The sequence below is a fragment of a genome, unplaced genomic scaffold (assembly GCF_019419815.1).
Source record: "Pyrus x bretschneideri cultivar Hongxiangsu unplaced genomic scaffold, Pyrus_bretschneideri_v1 Contig94, whole genome shotgun sequence".
Taxonomy (NCBI): Eukaryota; Viridiplantae; Streptophyta; class Magnoliopsida; order Rosales; family Rosaceae; genus Pyrus; species Pyrus x bretschneideri.
This window is the reverse complement of record NW_025999836.1, coordinates 1039527-1051544: the sequence shown is the minus strand read 5'-3', so window position 1 is coordinate 1051544 and position 12018 is coordinate 1039527.

Below are 12018 nucleotides of genomic sequence, written 5' to 3'. Positions count from 1 at the left end.
TAGGATGTTTGTGAGTTTTTCAAGATGATTTTATCAAAGTTTCAGATTTTTCTACCAAGTCGTTTGACCGTGACGATGAAATAAAGGCCCATCACGTAGCTTTCCCAGAATGACGTTTATGGACGTTTTGGGTATTTTGGAGGTCAATATGGTATATTTTGAGAAAGATTTATTCTGAGGATTTGTAGGGGACGTCTCCAGCTTTCAAAAGAGACTTTTTGGGACCAAATCGAAGTTGATTTTGTCGGTCAAAAGTCTGATTTTCTGAGAAGTTTGAATTTCAGTTTAAATAGGAAACCTTTTATTTTCTGTTTTACTATTTTATTATGTTTCCTAGTTTTATTCTAAGACTTTTTAGGGTTTTATTTTGTAGTAGTATAAATATAAAGGGGGTCAATCTTATATTACTCAGGGTGCTTCAGATTAGGTTCTTGTGGTTAGAGGGGAAGGAGAGGTGGAAATGCACACACAAGCCTTTGACAATTCAAATCATTTTCTAGGTGTTTTCAATCCTTGTTCTTAATAATATTTTATTATGATTGTTTGTAACTAGTTCTTTTGCTAGGGTGAAGCCACGAGTCCTAGCATGAATATGTGATTTTATTAATTTGCTTATGAATGGATGCATGCTTGCTTTGAATTATTAATCATTGTGATTAAAACTATCTATATATTTTAATGATTGATCACTATTAGGATATTTAGACAAGTATTTTGATGCAATTTCTGTTGGAACATCATCCTGAAATTAAGGATGGCTTCATATGGTTAGCAATTGTAAGTTCACCTAAGGCGAACATCATGCTCTTAAGGGTTGCATGGTTTTTCCAATGGTTTTCACAAAACTTAATGAGTCTTGCATGTTAATAGTTGATTTGAACATCACAAACGGATTTCATGTTAGATATATGTTTTTGCTTGAACACACGAGGAAAATATGCATTAGGAAAACCTAACCTTCAAAGCATGTATGTGGAAATTCATAAGTAATTGGTAAAATTGCATAGGATTGTTAAGGGGACAGCGGAACCCTATGTTTTTACAAATTGATTTTCTTTAAATTGTTCTCTAGTTAATTTCTTTAATTGTTTTTATTTAAAATTTGTTTTTATTATATTAAATTCTAAAATCAACATTTTCCAAACTTTGTTTTCAATAATTAATTAAGAGTTGGTTTAAACACAAATTATTCATTCAATCTCTGTGGAAAACGACCTTGCTTAAGCGACTATACTACGACAACCTTGTACTCTTACAAGTATTTTTAAGTGTTTTTATCCCTACTTTTGTAGGTGGTAAGAATCCTATTAGAAGGAGGGGCAAAAGTGCTTCAATCACTCTTTTGGTACCATAGTAGTTTGTCTTCGGGCATTGTTCCGCTACCTTGTACTTTGGTATTGTCGATATTTCACTCCAGTTGATTTCTTCAGGCCTCTGCATCCACGAAAAAATATTGAAAAGTTAAACCTTCTTGGAAGTTTTGCATCATCAATATCCCAAGTCAACTAGTAAAGTTATATAAGAATGAAATTGTACAAGGATTGTGTTCCCAGAAACTTGTATTCCATAAGATCCTAACCTCATCTCAAATGGGGAAAGGGAAGCGATTTTCTCACTTCCTTTTCTCCCCCTGTACTCATTTCTTTTTTTTTTTTCCCTAGCATTTGGATTGAATAAATGTAAGAAGAGTCAAGCGAAAAAAACAAGAGTAACTCAGGAGAAAACGAGAGCATGAAAATCGCTGCCTACAAGGAAACTGTTTTGCAGCTGATACATTTTTCGCCTAGATGTAACTTTTACAGATTCATAGGGTTACTCTTGTCAATTAACGTTGCTTCAATCCCAAAAGGAAAAATCACCTTTCCTTGATGCACATAGAACCTCACCTTACCACTTAAAGCTGACTTGAAATTTTCAGGGGTTACTATGCTTCCCACAACTGCTGCATTATTTACCTACACAGAACAAAATTTCTAAAAATTTCGTCTATCTTTGCTTCATCGGTAAGTAATTAACCAGAGATTGATCATCTTTGCTCTCTATTGCGATATTTACTTACCAAGATATCGAGTTTCCCGAATTGGGTTTTGACAAAATCCGCCAATGTAGCAACACTGACAGAATCTGTTACATCAAGCTGATGAAAAACCACCCGGTCTGAGCTCCGAACTCTTTCAATTTTTCAAGAGCTTCAAGACCCCTCTTCTCATCTCTAGCAGTTAAAACCACTGTGATCCCATTTGAAGCCAACTGCTCAACTGTGCCAAATCCAATCCCTCTGTTAGCTCCTGTCACAACTGCATACCTGACAGAAAAAAAAAGCCCAATGAAAATATATTGACAAATTCTGCAGGATAAAAGATGAAGATAATTTATAAGAATGGGGTGTTAGATATATAAAACTACCTCTTTACTGCTTCTTCTGCCATTGTTAAATAGCTTGGGTTTCAGCTTATTCTTTCTTTCTAGTTCTCAGACCAGTATTTATAGATATTTGACTAGTTTTCAGGGATTCACTTGTTACAATTCCTCAGCTTTTGCAGATTAACCAAGTTATATTACTTTGACTATTATTTGCCCCTTGGGGTTTGAAATTTCAGCCACCTATTTTGGTTTCTTGGCTTCATATGAAACCAAAAGAAGAGTTTTGGGCCATGTGAAATACAATTCTAGTGGATCCATTAACTTACTTCCGAAGTTTGAACTAATATGTTTTGTGTTTTGTCCTAAGAAGTCATTTGAGTCATTTTTGGTTTTTAGGTTTCAAAAAAATGAAAAATAAGAATTGAAAACTAAAAACGAAATAGTTATAAAACATGTTTTAAAAGTACAGTGTTGTCTATGATAATACAAGGATCATTATCTCATCATTGCATAGAGAAAATATAATCATCTTTATCCCATGAATTTGAAAGGGTTTGTTGTACTGAAAAGGGTGAGACTTCTTGAGATGGAAGTAATGGCCAGAAGGACATTACAAAAAAAAGGATGAGACTTCAGGTACTTCTCGGTCCCAATTCGCGTAACGCATTTGTAGATGTCTTCGAGAGAATATAGCCAGAGAGGGAAGTAGGCCAGCTTTTGGTTTCCAGCATATCTTCTTTCAAGTCTTTTAGAAACTCACCCAGAACATCTTGTAGTCTCTCTTTTGTGAGTTCCTAACTTCCTCGGCATCACTTAAAATCCCATTGGCCCATTCATTTTGTAGATGCTGTAACAACACGCATGACAGGAGAAGTTCGGTTTGCACATAAGCTGATTAAGAAATCTGAAAGATCATGTCCTTCAAATCGATAACCCATTATGATAAACCGGTCCATAAAATTCTAACTGAAAAATAAACAGTGATTTAAGAGGAAAAATAAAAATCACAACATCCATTTACATTCGATCTAGTTTTCCTGCCAACAATCACACAATACCACAATGCTCATTTAACAATTTGATCTCTTGAATTTATGTGACCATCTGTAAATCCAGCAAGCTTGCCGGAAAAAGCAAAACATAAATTACCTGGATGTTAATTAAAAAGCATTAAGACCCAAAACCTAATAATTATTTACTTCAAAGTACAATAATTTGAAAAAGCAATTGACTGAACGGCCTAAATTGTTACCTAAAGTACCAAAAAGTGATTGAAGACTGATAAAGGGGCCAAAATTATGTGCACCCAAGAAAGATGAAAACTTTAAGATTTAGGGGCAGTGCTGTTTCCAGATGATGAGCACTAATCAATGGAAAATGGCAACTGAAAAGTAAATTACCGATGAAAGGAAAACGAAAAAAGAGGATGTACATTGTAATTGGGTTTATGAGAGAAAGTGCAGGTTAAAGAATGAGAGCTGTGAAATGAAATAGCATGTCCTCTGCAGTTAACGCTACATAGTCTTCTCACATTGTGAATCCAAAAGCTTGTACATAAACTATCAAGCCTTATTCTTCATTAAACACAGAGAGGGCCTCTGTAAGCACCCTGTTGGTACCATATTTGTTTGTTTCCAAGTATTAGTCTGCAACCTCCTAGTTTTCAGACTTCTTCATGCTTTTACATCCAGGAAAAAAAATTCATCAACTTGGAAGTTTTTCAACATTACTGCAGAATCATCATATAAATAAATGTTGACATAACATAACTCCATCAACTTGATATCTTACATTTTACATAAACATTCACAATCATTGTTAACATTTTACGTTGAACATAAACTACAGATGTTCAAAAAGGTGTCACTTCTTTCCGAACAAAGTAGAGGCCAGTAGGACCACCATTGGGGAGTAGTGCCAATCTGACAATGCTCTCAGCTCCTTCGTCAATGGTTAAGATGCCAAAATTGAAGGTCATATCTGTTTTGACTGATCCAGGGCTGCCACAGTTGATGCAGAATTTTGGATACTTCTTGGCCAGAGTCCTAGTGTACGCATTCAGGGCTGCTTTCGAAACCTTATAAGCTGGGAAGATAAGAGGCCAACTTTTGGTTTCTAGCAAGCCTTGTTTATAGTCTTCCAAAAACTCACTCAAAACAGCATCTATTCTCTCTTCTGTAAGGCTTTCAGCATCACTAAGTACCTCTTTAGCCCATCCATTTGGAAAATTCTAAAGCGACACAAAAGATGGGAGAGTTTTAACTTGATTCAGAAACATAAAAATTGCATCAACATATAATTAAAAACATGGATTTTGCATGACTTAACATTCCACTAAACCTTTCTGGTGGATCAACAGCTCAATAAATGGGGCGTGAGAAACATCCTGAAGAGTGCTTGGAAAGAGTTTGGGGAGATTTAGGTCAACTGGGTACAAGATAACTTGTATATCATTCTGGTTTGTGACGAGAATATTGCAACTTGTATCTTGGAACAGGTGCCTTGGGCTGTGATGAAACAAAACCTTTCTGTCAAAAGGTGGACTGAGGATCTTGCAATGGAAGAAGTCCCGATGCATATGGTTCCTTTTTGGGTGTAGATGAAAGGAAATCCACCGGGTTTGTGCTCTAAAGGAAACATAAGTCGCCTGGCAAATAAATGCGGGGAGCTACTAGAGGTCGAGGATATAACCAAAGCTAGGGAATTCCTTAGGATTCGAGTCATGGTGGACACCACAAACCTCTAGCAACTGGGTGCTGGGTTACAAGGCAAGGAACAAGGAGTCCTGGGTTAAGTTTCAGTACGAACGGCTTCAGGATTTTTGCTATAATTGTGGAAAAAATTGGTCATGCTAGTCTTGGGTACTCTACACCTGTTGGTAGTGGAGAGGTGGCAGGCTACGGAGATTGGACTAGAACAAGAATGATTAGAGATGTTCTGGAGACTCCGAGGATTATAAATATTATTCAAGGAAGGAGGAGGCAGGCGGGGGTTAGTAGAGAAAGAGGGACTTCGACCCAACTTGGGAGGGGGAACAACAATGGAGAAGTGGTAATGCGGCATAAGGTAGGGGAAGATTGGGGCCATTAATGGTAACGAGTGATCTGATTGCTCCATATAGTTTGAGGGAGGCCCATAATTCAACTATGGTAACACCGGCCACAATAAGTGCTCATGTTCATGGTTCCAGTGGAGGGTCGGGTGAGTCTAACACTAAAGGGCGGCATCTCAGGAGGAGGGGAGCTGAAAGTGAAGGGGGACAAACGGGAATGACTATTGATAATAAACAGTTAGATGTTAGAAGAGAGGGGATTGAGATGGAGTCTGAGGGGAGGGAAAGCGAGTGTGGGAACTACCTCTCAAAACCTGAGGTTAGAACAAGGGAGACAGCAAGATCAAGCAGAGCAGGTGATGAGCCAGAATCTGATAGTGGGACAGCAACCGAGCAACTTCATATTCGGTAAGTGGAGGGTGCAGGCTTTTTTCATAGGATGGGCCTGAAGAGGAATGCGAGTAAGGGGAGTAGTAGTAGAGCCCAAATGCCAACTAAAAGGATAAGAAAACAATCAGGGCCCAGTGGACGAACTAAGAGGGGATGGCGTAAAAGACTTACAGCTGGGATTAGTGGGGCAATTGATGAATAGGGGGGAGATACTTGTGCTCTTTATGAGGAAACTTTGTTGGAGGTCCCAGTACAGGAAGAAAACTTATGGCCTCACCTAGAAGACATTGTGGAAGAAGAGGCAACTACACGGAGGCAAAGTTTAGGGAACAAACAAAGTGGTGGTGGTGGTGGCTGGCCCCGAGACAGCCACAAATCAGCCATGATACATTTGATTTGGAACTGCCTTGGTCTTGGGTCGAACACGGTAGTTCGAGCCTTACATAGGTTCATTAGAAAATATAAACCCTCTGTGGTTTTCTTATCTGAGACAAAAATGCAAAACCAAAGAATAACTAGAGTCCATAGGAGGATGGGTTTTGCAAATGGGTGTGATGTACCTCCAATTAGCTTAGCGGGAAGTTTGAGTTTGTGGTGGGATGACAGTTTGGAGGTTAAAGTGATATCATCTAACAGGAATCTGATGCATACCAAGATGCGTATATCAGAAGACGAATGGTTTCATGCCTCATGGATATATGGTACACCATACAGAAATAAGAAAAATGATTTTTGACAGTGGATTGCGGAGGATCTGAGACAGACGGAAGCGCCATCGATTTGTGTTGGTGACTTTAATGAGATAATATCAGAGGATGAGAAATCTGGTGGGAGCCAATGACATCGAACGATAATTCCTTTTTACAATCTTTTCTTAATAATATGGAACTGTTGGATCTAGGATTTTCAGGACCTAAATTTACTTGGAGGGGATCCAGAAATGGTAGTCTGGTGCAGGAAAGATTGGACCGGGGGTTGATTAATGGAAGTTGGCAAATTCGATGGCCAAATTTGGTGATTCTCCATGAAAATGTCAGGGCGTTGGATCACTGTCCTCTAGTACTTAATATTGATCCACTAGTTCCTAAATGTAAACCGATGTTCCGTTTCAAGGCCTTTTGGTGTAAAGAGGAAGGATGTAGAGAGACGATTGCTAGATGCTGGAATGTGGGAAATGTTGGTGGAGGTGTGGAAACTTGGAAAACAAAGATTAATGCCACACGAAGAGGTTTGAGAATGTGGAGTTCTAATAAGTTCAAAGCAAGAAAATTCGAGCTCCAAATGTTGAACTCTCATCTTGGGCATCTCCAACGGAATTGGGAGGAGAATGGTGCAAAAATTGGTGAGGTCACGGAAACTATTAACCCGCTTGAGGCTTAAGAGGAAACTTACTGGGCGGCTAGATCTAAAATCCGGTGGTTGCAGGCAGGTGACTCGAACACTACTTTTTTTCATCAGTCTACAGTACTAAGGCGTCGTCGGAACAAATTAGCACGAATTCGGAATGAGGAGGGCAATTGGCCGGAAGATCCTTATGGGGTTGGGCTGACGGTGGAAGATCACTTTAAAAGATTATTTACGTCTGATGGCAATCGAGACTGGGGGGATATCCTTAGTTGCTTGGACCCGGTGGTAACGGTTGAAATGAACGAGATGTTATGTAGTCCTTCTTCTGATGAGGAGATAAAAGATGCAGTGTTCAACATGGGAGAATCTAAAGCACCTGGACCTGATGGTTTCCAAGGTTTGTTATTCCAATCCTATTGGGACATTATTGCGGCTAAGGTCAATGGTATTGTTGCCGATTGTCTAAGGGGTGATGGATGTCCCTCTATTATCAACTCTACCAATATTGCTTTGATTCCTAAGGTCCCCAACCCGGAAGGGGTCAATCAGTTCAGGCCAATAAGTCTGTGTAATTATTCTTATAAGGTTCTGCCTAAGATTTTGGCGAATCGTTTGAAACCAATGTTGAATTAAATAATTTCGCCAAATAAAAATGCATTCATACAGGCTGACAAATACAAGATAATATCATCTTGGCCCATGAAATTTTTCATTTCCTTAAGTTGAGGAAAACGAAGACCAAGTTTGAAATGGGGATCAAACTTGATATGAACAAGGCTTATGATCGGGTTGAATGGGACTTCCTGGAGGCAGTTATGGTGCATCTCAGTTTCCAGCGAATGTGGATTGATATGGTTATGCGGTGCGTATAAAATGTGGAGTTTTCTATTCTAATCAATGAGAGGCTGGGGAGAGCTTTTAAACCAACAAGGGGTCTTCGCCAGGGGGATCCCCTATCCCTCTACTTGTTTCTCATTATCAGTGAGGTTCTTTCCTTGGTAATTAGTAGGGTGGTGCAACAGGGATATTTGGAAGGTGTCAGGATAACTGCTTCAGGACCAGTGCTATCACATTTATTGTTTGCGGATAATACTCTAATATTTCTTTTGGCTACCAAGAAGAATTGTAGAAATTTATCTTCCCTTCTTCATGTGTATTGTAAAGCTTCCAGGCAACATATTAGCCTTTAGAAATTGGTGGTTTATTTTGGGGTTAATACCTTGGCCCAACTGGCTTCGAAACTTTGTAACATCTTAGAAATGCCAAAGGTGGATGACTCAAGAAAGTATTTGGGTTTACCAACAATTTGGGGGACATCAAAGCGGGAGATCTTATAGTTTATCAAGGATCGGATATTGGCAAAGATTGCAGGTTGGAAATAGCAATTTCTCTCTTAAACGAGGAAGGAAGTTCTTATTAAAGCGGTGGTCCAGGCTATTCCTATGTACCTAATGTGCGTCTTCCGATTGCCGGTGAGCTTGTGCAATGAAATTGATGCAGTAGTGGCGAGGTTTTGGTGGGCGAGGGCAAACAAGGATGGTGGCATACATTGGGTAAATTGGAAGGACTTGGGTGGGACGAAAAAGAAGGGTGGTATGGGTTTCTGTAATCTTAATGATTTTAATATTGCCTACTAGAGAAGCAATGTTGGCATTTGATCCATGATCCTGACTCCCTATGGGCTCATGTATTGAAAGAGCGATACTTCCCAAATGTTTCTTTCCTGAAGACTAAGAAAGGGGAAAGGGCCTCTTAAAAGGGGGAAGGGCCTCTTAGGAGTGGGTGAGCCTGTTACAATGGAGGGATTTCATTCTAAAGGGTTCTAGATGGCAAATTATGGGAGGGCACGAAGTTCAGTTTTGGGAGGACAATTGGGTCCCAGGCATCTTAGGGGGGCACCCTGTTGGAAGTATGCCCACAAAGCCACTCATTTGATGTAATAGCTTTTTGGAATACTTATTGTGTTAAACTTTTATATGTTTAATAGAGGGCAAAGCTTATTGTTAATCACTATTTATAGTATCTTGTGTTTAAGCAATAAGGGAATCCAAGGAATGTATTTGATCTAAGAGACAAGTGATTTAAGTTAGTTAAATTAACGAGACCTTTCTCTTATGTTCATTCCTAAAACGTTCCTAGCCATAGGATTGCCAATTGGGCATTGACAATCCGCTAAGGTTAGTATGTGTTATGTCGACTCAAGCGTGAGTATGAACTAGTCTCAAGTCATTTGGTGTTGGACACTAAGGTAAACACATAGGTGCTCGAAAGAGTAATCGAGTACACTAAACAACGATCAAACGAGAGTTCGAACATACATGTCATGTGAGAACTCAATAGTTGCAATATGCAAAGTAGTCCTTTGACCTGAGGCATCATTGATGTCTAATGGTTAGGTCCTTGATCTTTGATTATGTCAACGGCATTCCATTGGAGTGTCCACGGCATTGTTGGGGTCAAGCTATCTAGTCATGTAGGCATATGAATGCACAACAAGGGATCTTTAACCTTCCATGATGGAAGGAGAATACTCTAAGATATGATTCGAGAGTCTTTGGCCAAAGCATATGAATATGACTAAGGAAGATGTTCCAAATCTTATTCAATTGAATCATATAGAGAAGTATCACATTGGATAGTAGACATGAAACAAACTATCACTTAAACAATGTGATTAAGAGTATTGTATTAGAGAAGGACCGTATTGCATTGTAGTTGTAACTGGATAGGTTCTCCAACCACTTCTACTTAGCTTGGGTAACCATGACATGCTGCTAGGTATTACCCATGGTTTGTGGAAGCCCTAAAGATTAGCAAACACTAATTTAAGGGAGAATTGAAATGTGGTTTCAATTCACAATCGATCATTAAGAGTAACATCGCCCACTACCTCGCTAATTGGAACCTAATGGATCGTACACCGAGTAAAGATATAAGTGAAGAAATTATATGAAATGGATAAGCAATTAAATGGTTTAATTGAAGAATGGTCAAGATTAATTAAATAGTTAATTAATTATACGAAACGTTCGTATTGGGCATTTAAGTTAGTTTTGGGCTTCGGGGCACAAAAACGTTTTGGTCCACAAGGCCCATTATGTTTAAGTTGTATGAAAACTAAAACAAAATGGGCAATTAAGCCCAATAACAACTAATGGCCGGCCATAAGGGTGGAGGGTAGTGAACTTGGCTTAATTGCAAGTTTGCCACTCCATTGTGAGGTGGTATAAAGACATCTTTATAGCCATTTCATCCTTAGGGTTTTTCTAATTGAATTTGGGTGAAACAAACTCTCTCATTTTCTTTGAGAACAAATTACCTTAGGTGAGGAACATCTAGCAATCTTTCTTCCCTAAGTCATCCATTTCATCTTCACACAACATCTTTGGTGTGGAGACTTAGAGACACCAAACTTTTGGTGTTTTGGAGAACAAATCCTCAAATCCTCAAAGAAGAAAAAGGAGCACTAAAAGGGAGAAAATCAAAAGGAAGATCCAAGGAGCAAGGAGGTGACTTGAAGGCCCTCCACTTGGGTGAATCCCTTGTGCAATCAAGGATGAGCTTCAAGGGTAAAGAATCTCTAAATTCTTATTCTCTTTAATTTTGTTAAAGAGTCTTATGATTCACCATATACTAGGCTTTGAAAGTCATGGGTTTTATGAATTGTTTTTGAATGCATGCCTACTTTAAAGTGTTATTAGTTTGCATATGTATTCAAATGTTCTTACATGTTCTTAGCTAGGACAAAATTTTTCCTTCACACCCCACCCCTCTTAGTCACTCGGGTATCAATAGGGAGAGCAAGGTTGCGGAGTTCATAGATCCAGTCTCTAGGGAATGGAAATTTGATCTTCTTTCCAACCTTATCTCGAAGAATGAGTGTGGTGCCATTTCTCAAATTTATGTGGGGCCGCTTATGAGACCAGATAAACTTGTATGGCCGTTTGAATGAAATGGCTCTTTTTCAGTCAAGTTAGGATATTGAAGATGTCACAATCGTCACCCCACTATGAGCTATGATCGCCCTTCCTCTTACTGAAGTGTTGATCCTTGGGTTTGGACTTGGATTTGGAGTTGTAAAGCCCCCCCCCCCCCCAAAAGATGAGAAACTTCCTTTAAAGGGCTTTGCAGGACGTTCGCACCACTAAATTCAATCTTTTTCGATGTAGGTGTGCCGCATCCCCCCTCTGCCCCATTTGTGCTGAAAGTGAGGAGACCATAGAGCATATTCTCCTTTTGTGCCCATGGGCTTCCATGGTGTGGAATGGGGATCCGTTGTGTATTCAAATTAATCGAAGTTCAATCACTACTCTGGCGGATTGGTTGTGTTTGGTTGTCAATCAAAATCTGGGTTGTAAGGAAGACCTCGATCGAACTAGGGTGTAATTGGTTTTTTCGTGTTGGTTTGTCTGGAGGGCCCGTTATGATGCCATTTTAAAAGGAGTTAATCCCTCTCCCTTCAAAGCTATTCGGGCTATCACCACTGCCTTGGATTCTTTTATGTTGGCCTCATCTCCTTTGTGTATGTCACCTGCTATCCGAAGCAGTTTTTCTCGAGGTATGCATCGCCTTGCTCTGTGGTTTCCTCCCCCAGTTAATTGGGTTAAGGTTAATTTAGATGCTTGTTGGAAGAGAGACTCTCACTACGGTCATATCGGGATTGTGGTTAGAGATTGTTTCTCGGGTTGCATGACGATGAGAAGTGTCTGGGTGCATGCATCTTCGGTTGTGATGGTAGAAGCATTAGCTATTCTAGAAGGATGCTTATTGGCAAAAAGTTTACAAGTGCAGGAGGTGGTAATTGAGTCGGAAGCACAAGTTATTATGCGGTCCCTCAATTCTCCTTCTCTGAGTTGTGTTGGGAC